Below are 19,634 nucleotides of genomic sequence, written 5' to 3'. Positions count from 1 at the left end.
AGACTAATTATTTTAATATATATAATGTATAAATATATATGTGTTTGTAAAGGGGAGATGTTGTTACCACAAATCTCGATACGTTCTTCACCGATTTACTTCAAATTTTGACACGATACACTAAGAAACATTCAATGGACATAGGCTACATATTTTTTCAGACGGTAATGTACAGTTTTCTGTTGAAACTCACTGTCAGAAAGAAAATGTTGTGCTGTGTTGTGAAAATGTGCGGTTACCTTTTTTTTTTTTTTTGCAGTCAGTGTCAACTATAATAGGAAGGCATGTAAACCATCTGACAAATGGTTTCTGTCTTGTATATTCTTTCTACTTATTAAATATAATTTCAAACAGAACTTGCATAAACATCAATCTATTGTTTTGCTTTCTTCCTCGCTGTCGGTTTCACAGCAAACAAGAAGTGTGTATCTACCGCTTATCAGGTTTTAACCTTTTAATGTTCGGATTCGGATTATAAGTTTCCGTCTCTTAAATCTAAGAATAGATGATCAATGCAGCTAGCCGCTATCTCTGTGTAATGTCATGTCTGTATAGACGTGTATCTGTTGTCTTTAAGATCCCTTCACCTTCACACATAAGTCTACACAGTAAAGTAAGGCCCTCCCAGTTCTTGGCTGATCCGTGATAAGACAAGCGAAAAATTAGACTAATGGATGATTATTAGTATTATCTCTCTTTTCATTCGCTCTCTCCTTGATCTATGTATAGTTTTTAATATAAGATTTCATTACATCATTTAGTGATAAAAAGAATCAGCCAAATAGAATCTTTGGTGGAGTCCTTCGTCTTGGTAATCAGCGGCTGGCTTGCTGTAAGAGATCTTTACATTTATTATTACTGTTAATATCTACATCTACATTTACACTCCGCAAGCCACCCAATGGTGTGCGGCGGAGGGCACTTTACGTGCCACTGTCATTACCTCCCTTTCCTGTTCCAGTCGCGTATGGTTCGCGGGAAGAACGACTGTCTGAAAGCCTCCGTGCGCGCTCTAATCTCTCTAATTTTACATTCGTGATCTCCACGGGAGGTATAAGTAGGGGGAAGCGGTATATTCGATACTTCATCCAGAAACGCACCCTCTCGAAACCTGGCGAGCAAGCTACACCGCAATGCAGAGCGCCTCTCTTGCAGAGTCTGCCACTTGAGTTTGCTAAACATCTCCGTAACGCTATCAAGGTTACCAAATAACCCTGTGACGAAACGCACCGCTCTTCTTTGGATCTTCTCTATCTCCTCCGTCAACCCGATCTCGTACGGATCCCACACTGATGAGCAATACTCAAGTATAGGTCGAACCAGTGTTTTGTAAGCCACCTCCTTTGTTGATGGACTACATTTTCTAAGGACTCTCCCAATGAATCTCAACTTGGCATCCGCCTTACCAACAATTAATTTTATATGATCATTCCACTTCAAATCGTTCCACACGCATACTCCCAGATATTTAACAGTGTTTGTTCCGCTATCATATAATCATAAATAAAGGATCCTTCTTTCTATTTATTCGCAATACATTACATTTGTCTATGTTAAGGGTCAGTTGCCACTCCCTACACCAAGTGCCTATCCGTTGCAGATCTTCCTGCATTTCGCTACAATTTTCTAACGCTGCAACTTCTCTGTATACTACACCATCATCCGCGAAAAGCCGCATGGAACTTCCGACATTATCTACTAGATCATTTATATATATTGTGAAAAGCAATGGTCCCATAACACTCCCCTGTGGCACGCCAGAGGTTACTTTAACGTCTGTAGACGTCTCTCAATTGATAACAACATGCTGTGTTCTGTTTGCTAAAAACTCTTCAATCCAGCCACACAGCTGGTCTGATACTCCGTAGGCTCTTATTTTGTTTATCAGGCGACAGTGCGGACCTGTATCGAACGCCTTACGGAAGTCAAGAAAAATAGCATCTACCTGGGAGCCTGTATCTAATATTTTCTGGGTCTTATGAACAAATAAAGCGAGTTGGGTCTCACACGATCGCTGTTTCCGGAATCCATGTTGATTCTGGGTTTCCAAAAACGACATGATACTCGAGCAAAAAACATGTTCTAAAATTCTACAACAGATCGACGTCAGAGACATAGGTCTATAGTTTTGCGCATCTGCTCGACGACCCTTCTTGAAGACTGGGACTACCTGTGCTCTTTTCCAATCATTTGGAACCTTCCGTTCCTCTAGAGACTTGCGGTACACGGCTGTTTGAAGGGGGGCAAGTTCTTTCGCGTACTCTGCGTAGAATCGAATTGGTATCCGGTCAGGTCCAGTGGACTTTCCTCTGTTGAGTGATTCCAGTTGCTTTTCTATTCCTTGGACACTTATTTCGATGTCAGCCATTTTTTCGTTTGTGCGAGGATTTAAAGAAGAAACTGCAGTGCGATCTTCCTCTGTGAAACAGCTTTCGAAAAAGGTGTTTAGTATTTCAGCTTTACGCGTGCCATCCTCTGTTTTAATGTCATCATCATCCCAGAGTGTCTGGATATGCTGTTTCGAGCCACTTACTGATTTAACGTAAGACCAGAACTTTCTAGGATTTTCTGTCAAGTCGGTAGATAGAATTTTACTTTCGAATTCACTGAACGCTTTACGCATAGCCCTCCTTACGCTAACTTTTACATCGTTTAGTATCTGTTTGTCTGAGAAGTGTTGGCTGCATTTAAACTTGGAGTGAAGCTCTCTTTAATTTCTCAGTAGTTTACTAACTTCGTTGTTGTACCACGGTAGGTTTTTCCCGTCCCTCACAGTTTTACTCGGCACGTACCTGTCTAAAACGCATTTTACGATTGCCTTGAACTTTTTCCATAAACGCTCAACATTGTCAGTGTCAGAATAGAAATTTTCATTTTGATCTGTTAGGTAGTCTGAAATCTGCCTTCTATTTCTCTTGCTAAACAGATAAACCTTCCTCCCTTTTTTTATATTCCTATTAACTTCCATATTCAGGGATGCTGCAACGGCCTTATGATCACTGATTCCCTGTTCTGCACATACAGAGTCGAAAAGTTCGGGTCTGTTTGTTATCAGTAGGTCCCTGATGTTATCTCCACGAGTCGGTTCTCTGTTTAATTGCTTGAGGTAATTTTCGGATCGTGCACTCATATAATGTCACTCGATGCTCTCTCCCTACCACCCGTCCTAAACATCTGAGTGTCCCAGTCTATATCTGGTAAATTGAAATCTCCACCTAAGACTATAACATGCTGAGAAAATTTATGTGAAATGTATTCCAAATTTTCTCTCAGTTGTTCTGCCACTAATGCTGCTGAGTCGGGAGGTCGGTAAAAGGAGCCAATTACTAACCTAGCTCGGTTGTTGAGTGTAAACTCCACCCATAATAATTCACAGGAACTATCCACTTCTACTTCACTACAGGATAAACTATTACTAACAGCGGCGAACAGTCCACCACCGGTTGCATGCAATCTATCCTTTCTAAACACCGTCTGTACCTTCGTAAAAATTTCGGCAGAATTTATCTCTGGCTTCAGCCAGCTTTCTGTACCTATAACGATTTTCAGCTTCGGTGCTTTCTATCAGCGCTTGAAGTTCCGGTACTTTACCAACGCAGCTTCGACAGTTTACAATTACAATACCGATTGCTGCTTGGTCCCCTCATGTCCTGACTTTGCCCCGCACCCGTTGAGGCTGTTGCCCTTCCTGTACTTGCCCAAGGCCATCTAACCTAAAAAAACCGCCCAGACCACGCCACACAACCCCTGCTACCCGTGTAGCCGCTTGTTGCGTGTACTCGACTCCTGACCTATCCAGCGGAACCCGAAACCCCACTAGGCGCTCAGCCTGGACCGGGCGACTGCTACGGTCGCAGGCTCGCATCCTGCCTCGGGCATGGATGTGTGTGTTGTCCTAAGGTTAGTTAGGTTTAATTAGTTCTAAGTTCTAGGCGACTGATGACCACAGATGTTAAGTCGCATAGTGTTCAGAGCTATTTGAACCGAAACCCCACCACCCTATGGCGCAAGTCGAGGAATCTGCAGCCCACACGGTCGAGAACCGTCTCAGCCTCTGATTCAGACCCTCCACTCGACTCTGTACCGAAGGTCTGCAGTCAGTCCTGTCGACGATGCTGCAGATGGTGAGCTCTGCTTTCAACCCGCTAGAAAGACTGGCAGTCTTCACCAAGCCAGAGAGGATTTCCTCCGATCCATAGCGACACACATCATTGGTGCCGACATGAGCGACCACCTGCAGATGAGTGCACCTTGTACGCTTCATGGCATCCGGAAGGACCCTTTCCACATCTGGAATGACTCCCCCCGGTATGCACGCGGAGTGCACATTGGTTTTCTTCCTCTCTCTTGCTGCCATATCCCTAAGGGGCCCCATTACGCGCCTGACGTTGGAGCTCCCAACTACCAGTTAGCTCACCCACTGCGACCGCCCGGATCTTGCAGACTGAGGGGCAACCTCTGGAACAGGACAAGCAGCCATGTCAAGCCGAAGATCAATATCAGCCTGAGACAAGCCTGAAACCGGTTTGTCAGACAAACTGGAGAGACCTCCCTTTCTGCCCTCCGGAATGTACACTCCTGGAATTCATTGTCCCAGGAAGGGGAAACTTTATTGACACATTCCTGGGGTCAGATACATCACATGATCACACTGACAGAACCACAGGCACATAGACACAGGCAACAGAGCATGCACAATGTCGGCACTAGTACACTGTATATCCACCTTTCGCAGCAATGCAGGCTGCTATTCTCCCATGGAGACGATCGTAGAGATGCTGGATGTAGTCCTGCGGAACGGCTTGCCATGCCATTTCCACCTGGCGCCTCAGTTGGACCAGCGTTCGTGCTGGACGTGCAGACCGCGTGAGACGACGCTTCATCCAGTCCCAAACATGCTCAATGGGGGACAGATCCGGAGATCTTGCTGGCCAGGGTAGTTGACTTACACCTTCTAGAGCACGTTGCGTGGCACGGGATACATGCGGACGTGCATTGTCCTGTTGGAACAACAAGTTCCCTTGCCGGTCTAGGAATGGTAGAACAATGGGTTCGATGACGGTTTGGATGTACCGTGCACTATTCAGTGTCCCCTCGACGATCACCAGAGGTGTACGGCCAATGTAGGAGATCGCTCCCCACACCATGATGCCGGGTGTTGGCCCTGTGTGCCTCGGTCGTATGCAGTCCTGATTGTGGCGCTCACCTGCACGGCGCCAAACACGCATACGACCATCATTGGCACCAAGGCAGAAGCGACTCTCATCGCTGAAGACGACACGTCTCCATTCGTCCCGCCATTCACGCCTGTCGCGACACCACTGGAGGCGGGCTGCACGAAGTTGGGGCGTTAGCGGAAGACGGCCTAACAGTGTGCGGGGCCGTAGCCCAGCTTCATGGAGACGGTTGCGAATGGTCCTCGCCGATACCCCAGGAGCAACAGTGTCCCTAATTTGCTGGGAAGTGGCGGTGCGGTCCCCTACGGCACTGCGTAGGTTCCTACGGTCTTGGCGTGCATCCGTGCGTCGCTGCGGTCCGGTCCCAGGTCGACGGGCACGTGCACCTTCCGCCGACCACTGGCGACAACATCGATGTACTGTGGAGACCTCACGCCCCACGTGTTGAGCAATTCGGCGGTACGTCCACCCGGCCTCCCGCATGCCCACTATACGCCCTCGCTCAAAGTCCGTCAACTGCACATACGGTTCACGTCTACGCTGTCGCGGCATGCTACCAGTGTTAAAGACTGCGATGGAACTCCGTATGCCACCGCAAACTGGCTGACACTGACGGCGGCGGTGCACAAATGCTGCGCAGCTAGCGCCATTCGACGGCCAACACCGCGGTTCCTGGTGTGTCCGCTGTGCCGTGCGTGTGATCATTGCTTGTACAGACCTCTCGCAGTGTCCGGAGCAAGTATGGTGGGTCTGACACACCGGTGTGAATGTGTTCTTTTTTCCATTTCCAGGAGTGTATTTCGCCCCCTGCCACCCCTCGAGACGACCTCCCACTCTACCACAGGTGAGGGATCAGCCTCAATGTGGGCAGTATCCTGGCCAGCCACAGTCGTAGTCCGATCGGGGTATGCGTGGGACGAGCTGGCCGTCCCCGACAAACCCCCATCCGGACCCCCACAGTGATGCCCATTGGCAGCAGCCTCAAGCTGTGTGACCGAAGCCAACACTGCCTGAAGCTGGGAGCGAAGGGATGCCAACTCAACCTACATCCGAACACAGCAGTAGCAGTCCCTATCCATGCTAAAAACTGTTGTGCAAAGAACGTCTGAACTAATCTACAGAGAGCGCAAACAAATCGACTCAAAATTTAAACGGTTATTAAAGTACAAGATTGCCTAGTAAATGCAGTAATGCTGCTACTTGCGTACTGGTGACACACTGCTCGGCGGCGGAAGGAGACTACGCGATTTTACACTATTCAGGTATTAAAACGCGATGCTTCAACTCTCAAATACTATATTACGCCCGAAATTTATGAATTAAACAATGCAAGTACCAAAAAAACGCAAAGAAATTAAGAATTAAACTATGTAACAAAGTGAGCTAGGAGTATACGACTTACTGCTTCAGCTGCTTATCCATTGGCGGCAGGGAGCACACTGCAGTCAGTCGGGAGAATCATTCGTTTGGATAATTAGTTCCTTTTACGAAAGATTGCGAATTCTAGATGTGTACGAAGCCTTTTCGGACGATTTAACACAGAGATTGCAGGCTCTCTTCGACGCAGCTGAAACTTCCCCACTAATTACAGGGCCAACGTGATCAAAAATGATTCAGAAAAATCTCCTTCGTTCATTCCCTCCAGAACAAAAAAGTCACAAACCTTATTTATGGAGGAAATAGTGTATTAAATCCATCTCCATTACATGTCCAGATCTCCGGTGATTCCCCGCCTTAATTATTTTCCTTTTACAATCTCTTTCTCTTGAAAACAAACCGCTAGCGGCACAAATGTTAATTGGCTCGCTTTAGCGAGAAGAAAAGCAGAATATGTATCTCTCAGAAACACGTCAATCCCTCAACAGATACTCCAGAAGCTGTCCTAGTTACCACTCTTAACAACCACGAAGAATGCATATATGCATCTGTGTTATTTCAAAGAATAAATGCACTAGAAAATACTTTGGCGTCGACAAGCTGTCGCCGCATATATTACGAGAAAATCAGATCAGATAACTTTTCCAAAGTGAATGAATGTGGATGGTTTGATTGAAAATGATTAATTGGTGCGTGGTAGAGGGTATTTGCTGTGGGGACATTACAAGTTTATGGTTAGATTACTAAGACGAAATCTAAGTACTTCAAAACTTTGTAATACTGCCGGTTCATAGATTAAAAGTATGTGAAATGTCATTAAAGCTACTAACCTCATAGATCCAGCAGCTGAAGACTTCTGCCCCATAAACCAATTATCCCAGTCGATTTACCCACTCATTTTAAGCGACTTCCATTACTAATCAAGGTTTCGTCCACAATAACAATAAACAAAGCTAAGGGCCAGAGAGGGGAGAGGAGATAGGAAGGGGAGGGGAAATGGACAAACGCTGAGGTGACAAAAGTAATTGGATAGCGATATGTACATATATAGACGGCGATAGTACCCGTACACAATGTATGAAGGGGCAGCGCATTGGCGGAGCTGTCATTTGCACTCAGGTGATAAATGTGTAAAGGTTTCCGTTGTGATAATGGCCTCACGACAGATACTAACAGACTTTGAATGCGGAGTGGTACTTGGAGCTACCAATTTCAGGCATTACCTCTCGCCTCGGACAGCTATGACGGTACAAACCCCCGTTACTAGATGAATGATTCTAGTTTGCAAGGATTGCTTTGTGGAGAGCGAGCGCGCTACATGGAGCGTGATTCGGGGAGCGCGTGGTGCGCCCGCACGAGATTTGCAATGGTCGGTGTGATGTCTCCGCCTGGGGGGCGGCCACGTGGCCCGTACCTTGGGGCATTGTTTAGTTTTCCGCGCATTACGCGCAAACTATGTAACTTGCGGTGAAGAGCAATGCGGCAGTGGATTGTCGCCAGCAATATGCGCCTTCTGAAAGATCGGCCTTTATTTCAAGTCACGAGGCGCAAAAGTTATAGTAACCTAAAAATGGGTTAATATCATAAATACTGAAAGATTAATAAAAATAGTAAATAACAACTTACAGGAACGAGCGAGCACTTATTAAAAACGTCTCGTCATAGCAGATCGAGTGCCGTAGTCATATGTTAAGATTCATAAATAATTAAACCCGTAAAGAGCAATAAACAAAGTTTGAGGTGAAATTGTTTATAAAATTCAATAGAACATTCATGACGTAAAGAACAGCACTATATAATATTTTGGGCGGCATCACACGTATTTCAAACTCGTTAAATTATACTATACATGTAACTTGCAATAGTTTTCATTGCTTGCAAATTATTATTAACATTTTACGCCCATTATTGATTAATTATTATAGATATGAAGATTTTGTGCAGCGCAATGTATAGATTGCTATAGATTACCTCTAAAAACAGTGCCAAATGCAGATCTATGTTGAAACTTTGCAGCACAGATGTAGACAAACAAATTTGCGCTAAGTGTCGGAATTTTGCAAAAACTAAAACTTGATTTACGGGTGATAGAATAATCCTGGAAATTAATGTAACAAAGTAAATGAGATGTACTTTTTAGCGCGGTTCCGATGGTGTACTTATTTCTGTCGAGGGACGTATGTATCAAATTTTGTAACCTTAACTGGTGAGACTGGTCCTTAAATAACCAGGGGGTTGGACTTCCGAGCCTATATAAGCGAGGGCCATCTTGGCCAGGGTCAGTCGTTGGTCAGTCGTTTTGGAGGATGAGTAGCGAGCGAGCCCCACTTGAGGGTGGCCCATGTGCTCATTTGAAAATTTTTTCTCTCGCCGGTTTATTTCGACAAAGAGTATTGTTTAATAGTGCAAGTGTGTAAGCATATATTTGGTGAACTGGAAGTGCTACGATTATTTGTGTGAGTGCGAATTACGAGGAATACATCGGCGTAAGTGAACATGTGGCGATCTGTGATTTCGCGCCAAAACTGCTAGAACAAAGAGGACTTGTGGTTCTCTTCGAATTGATTCGTTCATAGCAACCTACATTACTGCTATTGGGGGCTCGGAGTCAAATTATTATTAAAGTAAAACTGTAAACCGTCTGCTACGGTCGCAGGTTCGAATCTTGCCTCGGGCATGGATGTGTGTGATGTCCTTAGGTTAGTTAGGTTTAAGTAGTTCTAAGTTCTAGGGGACTAATGACCACAGCAGTTGAGTCCCATAGTGCTCAGAGTCATTTTTTTTGTAAACCGTCTCACAAGTGCCAATTTCATTGTGTGAAAGAAAAGGACAACACCAATAAATACTAATTGAACTGTGTCGTGAAAAACTGATTTTAGTATAATAATCGCCTAATTCTTGTTCCCTAGCATAAACTGTACTTAAGTCTGAGTGAATAATTAATTCAAAAAACTATAACAAATGCGCGGGTGTGGAAGAGTACTTAATGCACCAAGTGTGGAAATCATCCCCTGAGACTTACGTGAGGGCCAAAATTTGCAATAACATTTTTAACCAACAGTTGTGCATGCACATTCGTGTGGACTCTGCAATCGCACTTCTTCATTATTTTACCACCCCGTCTCACAACGCACTGGCCAGTGGCCTTCACTTAACGACCGAGAGCAGGGGCGTTTGCGTGCAGTTGTCAGTGCAAACAGAGAAGCAACACTGTCTGAAATGGCCACAGAGATCAATGTGGGACGTACGGCAAACGTATCCTTTAGCACAGTGTGGCGAAATTTGGCGTTAATGGGCTATGGCAGCAGACGACCGACGAGCGTGCCTTTGCTAACATCACGACATCGCCTGCTGCGTTTCTCCCGAGCTCGTAACCATATCGGTTTGACACCAGACGAAACCATGGACCCAAGTTGTCCACAAAGCACAGTACGTGGTGGTGGCGGCTCCATAATGGTGTGGGCTGAATTTACATGGAATGAACGGGATCCTCTCGTCAAACTGAACCTATGGTTGACTGGAAATGTTTATGTTCAGCTACTTGGACTTCACGTTCCCGAACAACGATGCGCCGTTTCACAGGGCCACAATTGTTCACGATTGGTTTGAAGGACATTCTGGACAGTTCGAGTGAATTATTTGGCTACCCAGATCGCCCGAAATGAATCCCATCTAACATTTATGGGACATAATCGAGAGGTCAGTTCGCGCACAAAATCCTCCACCAGCACGACACCGCCTGCTGCGTTTCTCCCGAGCTCATAACCATATCGGTTGGACACCAGACGAAACCATGGACCCAAGTTGTCCACAAAGCACAGTACGTGGTGGTGGCGGCTCCATAATGGTGTGGGCTGAATTTACATGGAATGAACGGGATCCTCTCGTCAAACTGAACCTATGGTTGACTGGAAATGTTTATGTTCAGCTACTTGAACTTCACGTTCCCGAACAACGATGCGCCGTTTCACAGGGCCACAATTGTTCACGATTGGTTTGAAGGACATTCTGGACAGTTCGAGTGAATCATTTGGCTACCCAGATCGCCCGAAATGAATCCCATCTAACATTTATGGGACATAATCGAGAGGTCAGTTCGCGCACAAAATCCTCCACCAGCACGACATCGCCTGCTGCGTTTCTCCCGAGCTCGTAACCATATCGGTTGGACACCAGACGAAACCATGGACCCAAGTTGTCCACAAAGCACAGTACGTGGTGGTGGCGGCTCCATAATGGTGTGGGCTGAATTTACATGGAATGAACGGGATCCTCTCGTCAAACTGAACCTATGGTTGACTGGAAATGTTTATGTTATGGACTTCACGTTCCCGAACAACGATGCGCCGTTTCACAGGGCCACAATTGTTCACGATTGGTTTGAAGGACATTCTGGACAGTTCGAGTGAATTATTTGGCTACCCAGATCGCCCGAAATGAATCCCATCTAACATTTATGGGACATAATCGAGAGGTCAGTTCGCGCACAAAATCCTCCACCAGCACGACATCGCCTGCTGCGTTTCTCCCGAGCTCGTAACCATATCGGTTGGACACCAGACGAAACCATGGACCCAAGTTGTCCACAAAGCACAGTACGTGGTGGTGGCGGCTCCATAATGGTGTGGGCTGAATTTACATGGAATGAACGGGATCCTCTCGTCAAACTGAACCTATGGTTGACTGGAAATGTTTATGTTCAGCTACTTGAACTTCACGTTCCCGAACAACGATGCGCCGTTTCACAGGGCCACAATTGTTCACGATTGGTTTGAAGGACATTCTGGACAGTTCGAGTGAATTATTTGGCTACCCAGATCGCCCGAAATGAATCCCATCTAACATTTATGGGACATAATCGAGAGGTCAGTTCGCGCACAAAATCCTCCACCAGCACGACATCGCCTGCAGCGTTTCTCCCGAGCTCGTAACCATATCGATTGGACGCTAGACGAAGCCATGAACCCAAGTTGTACACAAAGCACTGTACAAGCTTGTGGCGGCTCCATATTTGTGTGGGCTACGTTTACATGGAATGAACGGTATCCTCCGGTCCAACTGAACCTGCGGTTAATTGGAAACGGACGGCTATGCAGGCAGCATGGCTCAGTATTTCTGCAGGGGTTTCCAACAACTTGCTGAGTCCTTTCCACGCCGATTTGTTGCACAATGCCGGATAAAAGGAGATCCGACACGATATTAGGAGATGTCCCATGAGCTTTGCGATCTCAGTGTAAAACGGGGAAGAAGGACATGAACAGATAGAGAGGGAGGAAGAAATGGACAGAGAGAGGGGAGAGAGGAGTCGATAAACACAGATATGCTGGGAGGAGGAGGAGATTGACAAAGAGAGGGGTTTGAGAACATGGGCAGAGAGAGAGAGAGAGAGAGAGAGAGAGAGAGAGCGGAAGCAGTCTAGAACACAGATTCACTTGCCATACAAATTTAGTAATTCCGAATCATTGTCAGGTTCGCTAGTTAAACATATTGCTTTTTGTAGAACATTGACAACTGTAGTAACTCATATCAACTTTCCTTTTCCTTCTCGTACTCTCCCATACGAAACAACTTTTAATTTACATGTACACATTTAGTTGGCACTACTTTAGCAACGAGTGTACGTTATGACACAGAGACATTTGCAACTCTTGCACCCATCGAAAAAGAGTCTGTGTTGAATTCAACTGTTTGTTGCCAAAAGTAGATTTTAGCATGATGCGTAACCAGAGAGACTAAGCCGAATATCGCACATAATACTTGTCCCACAATTGGCAACATTTCCACTTGCTCTCGAAAACTTGTTTCCCATTCTAAACTTGAGCTATGTTGTCCCCACTGAAATAATTTTTTATCCCCTATTGCTCACATTCTGTATCTCGGCGTTTTCAGTCTCCTCTTCTGCACGAGGTACAGACTCGCAACCGATACATAAGACGTAGTATCTAGTAAAAACTTATACTCTCTTTCATTAAACCAAGCAGTCAAGCAACAATTCCTCTCTGCCTACGTTTTTACCACTTTACTGCCCATGCTTCCCGACGGAAGGAACTTGCCCGTTGGCGTTTAACGTTTACTTTTTCGCACTGTAGTTGCCCTGTTTCCTAAATTCACAGTCCCGAGCCTTATGCCCAAACTTGTCAATTATAGCAATGTGATTGACAACACTGTGACTTTATATGCCCCTGCTGACCACAACGATTACTTCTTTACTAGATCTGAATATCTTCCATTCAGTACACACCCTAGTTGCACTGACCACTTGTAAACGCGTATCAATACAAAGCGCTGCGGCTAAATCTCAGGGTTTTCTGTTCGCACCCGTCGTGAAAAATCTGGTTGGATTCCTCTGAGACACATGTCCAACGCTCTATTTTTTTCTCCTTCGAGCGAGGCTCTTCAGGCGCTCAGTCCGGAACCGCGCGACTGCTACGGACGCAGGTTCGAATCCTGCCTCGGGCATGGATGTGTGTGATGTCCTTAGGTTAGTTAGGTTTAATTAGTTCTAAGTTCTAGGGGACTGATGACCACAGATATTAAGTCCCATAGTGCTCAGAGCCATTTGAACCATTTTTTTTTAGCGAGGCTCTGCCCGCATCTGGTTTATGTCTCAGCTTATAAGCATGTGCATTGATTTTGCGTATTCTGACAGAAAATGATTCCAATGTTTCGTTTAGCTTGTATGTTAAACTATGAGTTTCTCCCTGAAAAAAATCGAGTACTGGTTTGTTTTCTATACCTCTGATGCAAAACCTGCGATAACTCACTGAGTGTGGATTCTTATTTAGCACTTCTTGGTACAAGATACACGTTGTTGCCTGATACATAACTTGCCCATCCGCAAGCATGTTTCATCTGACCAGCTTCTTAATGCGGCCGTGGCTAATACATCGTCTGCAAACACAGTAACTTCCTCCGATGTTTGCCGGAGAAGGAGTTATGTAGTTCATAGCGATAGGATCAATGGATGCAGGGGCAAAATTTACGACAGTAATTTCATTCAAAGAAGATTGTGGTTGCTGTTGTGCCAATAAAGCTTCGAACTGCTGACTTAGCTGTTTATTAAGTGCTTCCTCTCGTTCATTATCCTCTAGTAATTTGGAATTTTGCTCCGTAAGAGCGTCTATCACCTCGTTAATACTAGCTGAAAGTCACTGTGTTGTTTTTGTGCAGTTTGACGTTCCCTTTTTTACACGAATCAGACAAGTACTGCTCCCAGTAATAACTCAGCAGCCACACTCCTGTCATCCTATCATTTATTCTTGTCAGTGTTTCGCATGTATTCCTTTCCTCGCCGATTCTGCGGAGAACTTCCTCATGATTACTTCAAAATTTCCACTTTCTTCCGTAGTGCTACATCTCAAATTCTTTCCACAGTCCATGTTTCATTAAAAAAACATTCCGTGCTCCAAACGTACATTCTCAGATATTTCTTCCTCAAATTAATGCGTATGTTTGATACTAGCTTACTTCTCTTGGCCATGACTGCTCTTTCTTCCAGTGCTAGTCTGCTTTTGATGTCCTCCTTGTTTCGTTCTCCGTGGGTTATATTGCTTCCAAGGTAGCGGAATTCCTCTATTTTTCTATTTAGTGACCTCTAATTCTGATGTTAAGTTTCTCGCTGTTCCCATTTCTGCTACAACTCATTACTTTTGTCTTTCTTAGATTTACGCTCAGTCCATATTCTATACCCATCATACCGTTCATTCCATTCAACGGGCACTAATTCTTTTTCACTTTCACTGAGTATAGCAATGTCATCAGCAAATTTATCGCTGACATCCTTTCACCTTGAATTTTAATCTCACTCTTGAATCCTTCCCAGCCGGCCGCGGTGGCCGTGCGGTTCTGGCGCTGCAGTCCGGAACCGCGGGGCTGCTACGGTCGCAGGTTCGAATCCTGCCTCGGGCATGGGTGTGTGTGATGTCCTTAGGTTAGTTAGGTTTAAGTAGTTCTAAGTTCTAGGGGACTTATGACCTAAGATGTTGAGTCCCATAGTGCTCAGAGCCATTTGAACCATTTGAACCAATCCTTCCCATATTTCCGTCATTCCTTCTTCGATTAACAGCTTCAACAGTAGGGGCGAAAATTACGTCCCTGTAGTACAACCTTTTTGATCAGAGCACATCGTTCTCGGTCTTCCAATCTTCATGTTTCGCCTTGGTTCTAGTGCATATTGTATATTACTCGTCTCCCCTATAGCTTACCCCTGTTTCCATCGGAATTTCGAACACCTTGTACCATTTGACGTTGTTGAACGCTTTTTCCAGATTGGCAAATCCTAGACAGTGTCTCGAGTTTTCTTCAGTCTTGCTTCCGTTATGAACAGCAATGTCAGAACTGCCTCTCCGGTGTCTTCACCTTTCCTATAACCAAACTGATCTTCATCTAACAGATCCTCACTTTTCTTTCCCTTTCTTCTGTATATTGTTGTTGCCAAAAAATTAGATGCATAAGCTGTTAAGCTGATTATGCGGAGATTCGCACACTTGTCGGTTCTTGCTATGTTCGAAACTGTGTGAATGACATTTTTTCCAAAATCTGATGGTATGTCGCCAGTGTCATACATTCTACGCACTAACGTGAATAGTCGTTTTCTTCGCAGTTCCCCCAATAATTTTAGAAATTCCGATGGAATGTTATCTATCCCTTCACCTTATTTGACCTTAACTCTTCCAAAGCTCTTTTGAGGTCTTATTCTAACACTGGATGCCCTATCTCTTCCTTATCGACTCCTGTTTCTTCTTCTATCACGTCATCAGACAACTCCTTCCCCCCATAGTGGCCTTTAATGTACTCTTTCTATCCATCCGCTCTCCCCTCTGCATTTAAAAGTGAAATGCCCATTGCACTCTTAATGTTATCGCCCTTGCCTTTCATTTCACAAAAGGTTGTCTTGATTTTTCTTTTTCATTTCTTTTTCGATCATTTCTTTTCCGATTTCTTCACATTTTCCATAGAGCCATTTTGCCTTCGCTTCCGCGCACTTTCTATTTATTTAATTCCTAAGTGACTTGTATTCCTATATTCTAGGATTTTCCTGGAAATTTTTTGTACTTCTTTCTTTCTTCGATCAAATGAAGAATTTCTTGTGTTGTCCTTGGTTTATTCGCAGTTACCGTAGTTATGCCTATGTTTTCTTTCCACCCTTCGTGACTGCCCTTTTTAAAGATGTCCATTTCTCTGCAACTAAACTGCCTACTGGCTATTCATATCGCATTATCTATAGCCTCAGAGAATCCTTCGCTCCTTAGTACTGTCGTATCCCACTTCTTTGCGAACTGATTCTTCCTGACCAGTCTCATAAACTTCACCCTGCTCTTCATCTTTACTAAGTGGTGATCTGAGTCCGTATCTGATCCTGGGCACGCCTTACAATCCAGTATCTGATTTCGGAATCTCTGCCTGCTCATGATGTAGTCTAATTGGAATCTTCCCGTACCTCCCGGCCTTTACCAATATACCTCCTCCTCTCGTGATTATGGAACAGAGTATTCGTTACTACTAACTGAAATCTACTGCAGAATTCAATTAGTCTTATCCTCGCTTCTTCCCACAACGAAGCCCATACGCTCCCGTAATGGTTTCTTCTACTCCTTCCCCTATAACTGCATTGCAGTCCCCCCATGACTATCAGATTTTCCTCTCCCTCTACGCACTGAATTACCTATTCAGTATCCTCATATACTTTCTCTGTCTCTTCATCTTCTACTTGTGACGTCGCCATGCATACCTGAACTATTGATGCCGGTGTTGGTTCTGATGGGGATGGTCACTGAACTTTTCGCAGTAACTCGTTCTCTGCCTACTTCCCTATTCATAACGAATCCTGCTCTCGTTATAACATTTTCTGCTGCTGTTGGTGTTAAGCTATACTCGTCTCACCAGAAATCCTTGCCTTCCTTCCATTTCACTTCACTGACCCCCATTATATCTAGTATTTAGGCTTAGCGTTTCCTTTTTCGGATTTTCTGGCTTCCCTATAACGTTCATACATCTGACATTCCACTCCCCGACCCGCAGAACGCTACTCTTTAATTGGTTATCCAAACTTTTCCTCATGTCAGTCCTCTCCGGAGATCCGAATGGAAGACTAGTCCAGGACCTTTTACCAATCATCACGACATTTTTTCAATAACAAGCCACATGTCCTGTGGTTACAAATTGTGTGTCTTTAGTGCAGTAGTTCCCCTTGCTCTCTACATCCCCATGCCATTTGAAACGTCCCCTTAGAAAAATTATTCAGGACTGTGCTTAAACTGACACACAATATTTTTGGCGCAACGCAATCTGACTTTCAATAATCCCCACAAAACAATGGCCCTGACTAACATTAACTTATACCTTTCACAAATCACTTACCTCAAAAAAATCTTCGTTACTCGAACTACTGCAATACAGCGAGAGCCACTACTGCCAGCTAAATAAAAGATTCGAACTACTGAAGGCACTAACTACTGATAGGCATAGTTAGCAAATGAAAGATTTTGATAGAGAACAAACAATGTATTTACCTTACCAGTGTTCAAAAGTCATAATGTATATAGCAGTTCATGACATCAGGTCTTACAAATTTCAAAACTCCGCCATCTCTCTCCCCACATCCTCCACTCCTGGCGGCTCACCTCCAACTGCGCAACGCTACGCGCTGTTAACATCCAGCTGCCCAACACTACAATGGCAGACAACAATGCAAACTAGCCACAGACTGCGCACAGCATAGTCAGTGATTTTTCATACAGAGCGCTATGTGGCGTTACCAATAAGAAAACTTAAACAGTCTACTTACACATTGATCACTGCTAATTCTTCCGCCTTTTAGGGACAGTTCCCTATCCCAAGGGAAAGAGATTGCCGTGAACCTCGGTCCTCCGCCCTCTTTGACGAGATAGTTGGCAGTATGATGATGACTTCTTATGCCCAAAGTCTTCGGCCATTGTTGTGAGTTTTATTCAAAATTTAAGCAGTGGTCAGTTTAGAACGTGGGACCCAGGACGTTTTGATTAGAAGCCAGAGACGCTATTTCCCCTATTCTTTACCCCTAGACCACCCATATAATATTCAGCGTTCTCCTGAAGTACCACATTTGAAGAGATTATTCTGTTGTCTGAAATACTCATTAACACGTCTGAGTCCCGTACGACGCTACATTCCAGACAAATACCTTCAGGAAAGACTTCCTCTTTTTCACAAATTTTTCCTTTATGTTGCCAGTTTATATTTTATATCCTCTCTATTTCTGTCGACATCATTTATTTTTCTACCTAAATATCAAAATTCATCTACTAATTTTAATGCCTCATTTCCTAATCCAATTCCTCTGCATCGCTAATTAAATTCTACTATGTTCAATTAACCGTGTTTTTATTTTCATTGATGTTCATATTCTAATCTCTTTTCAAGAGAATCCATTCCATTCAGTTGCGCTTCCATGTTCTTTGTAGCCTGTGACAGAATCGGCAAACCTCAAATGTTGTACATCTTCTCCTTGAACTTTAATGCTCTTTCCAAATTTCTCCTTGGTTTGCTTTACTGCTTGCTCAGTGTTCTTGTACACATTGCTTAACATTGTCTATAGGCTCACTTCCTTCTGAGCCGCTGCTTCCCTTTCATGTCTTACGACATAACTACAGTTGTACATAATCTTTCACTCCATGTAGTGTAACTCTGCTATTTTCAGAATTTCAAAAAGTTTATTCCAGTTAACATCATCTAAATCTGCAGATGTTCTAAACATATGTTTGTCTTTCTTTAACCTATCTTCTAAGATCAGTAGAAAGATCACTGATGATCATCGGATGGCACTGATGGCTGGTAGCCCCACCGGGGAATTTAGGCCGCCGAGTTGCAGGTCCTTTCAGTTAACGCCGCATTGAACGACTTGTATGTCGATGACGATGAATACAACTCAACAACCAGTCCCCGAGAGGAGAAAACCTCCGACCCGGACGATAATATGAACCTGACCCCAGTGCATGGAAGTAAGACGCACTGCCTACTCACTTAATGAGGCGGACAAAAGGTCAGTATTGCCTTGGGTGTTCCTACATTTTCCGGAGCCCAAACTTATCTTGTCGTCGCTCGGCGTTTACCAGTTTATCCATACTTCTGGAAACAATTGGTGTCACTATTTTTGAAGAATTGATTTATTAAATTCATGGTTCGGTAATACTCATAGCTTTTAGAACCTGCCTTCATCGGAGCTGGAATTATTATATTCTTCTTGAAGCCTGGAAATATTTCCCTGTCTCTTATATCTTGCATACCAGGTTGAATAGTTTTGTCGTGATTGTTTCTTCCAAGGACCTCAATAATTTTGCGGGAATGTCTTAGAAGGCTGCCATGCGGCATGCAAGGGACCCGTGTTCGATTCATGACCAAGGATTTTTCCTTGTTGTGAATAAAGACACGATGTGGACTCACCCTCATGATGCCGACTGAGGAGCTACTTGATTGAGAAACAGCAGCTCCAAGGTCTGGAAAGTCGGCAAAACAGCCGGGAGAGCGATGTGCTGAGCACGTGGCCCTCCATATCGCATCCACATAGTCGTCTGCTCCAGGGATCCAGTTTCCACATCCACATCAATACTTCACAGACAACATGAACACCTGAGGGTACCACCAACTCATTCGCCCATCCGTGTACCACTCGCGCATGGCGCGTGGAAAAAATGATTGTCGGTAAGTCTCTGCATTTTCTCGTCGTGTCATTTTGTGAGATGTAGATGGGAGAGTGTTATACGTCGTCCGATATTTCCCAGAAAGTGCTCTCTCGAAATTTCGGTAGCAAACCTCTCCACGATTCACAACGAGTGTCTTGTAGTGTCTGCGAATAGAGTTCCTTGAGCGTCTCCTTAACGCTCTCGTGCCGACTAAACAATCCCGTGACGAAACGCACCGCTCTTCTTTGGACCTTCTTCTAGGAATCCTTCCTCGTAAGGATCGCAGAGTGATGGACAATACTCTAGTGTCGGTCTAACAAGCTCCTTGCAAGCAACTTCTTTACTTTTCCTTAATATTCCTTCCGGAATCTCAATCTGCCATCTGCTTTTTCTACTATTTGTTTTAAGCGGTCATTTCACT

At 44.5% G+C, this 19,634-nt stretch overlaps 1 protein-coding gene across 1 annotated transcript in view; it reads left to right on the top strand.

The window, feature by feature from the left end:
• The window catches only part of LOC126281178 (tumor necrosis factor alpha-induced protein 8-like protein), an 860,942-nt gene that overhangs the window by 574,357 nt on the left and 266,951 nt on the right, over positions 1-19,634 (top strand). The window lies entirely within an intron of this gene.

Source organism: Schistocerca gregaria, chromosome 7 (assembly GCF_023897955.1).
Source record: "Schistocerca gregaria isolate iqSchGreg1 chromosome 7, iqSchGreg1.2, whole genome shotgun sequence".
Lineage (NCBI taxonomy): Eukaryota > Metazoa > Arthropoda > Insecta > Orthoptera > Acrididae > Schistocerca > Schistocerca gregaria.
The sequence above is the reverse complement of the archived record's forward strand: the minus strand, read 5'-3'. Positions and strand labels throughout refer to the sequence as shown.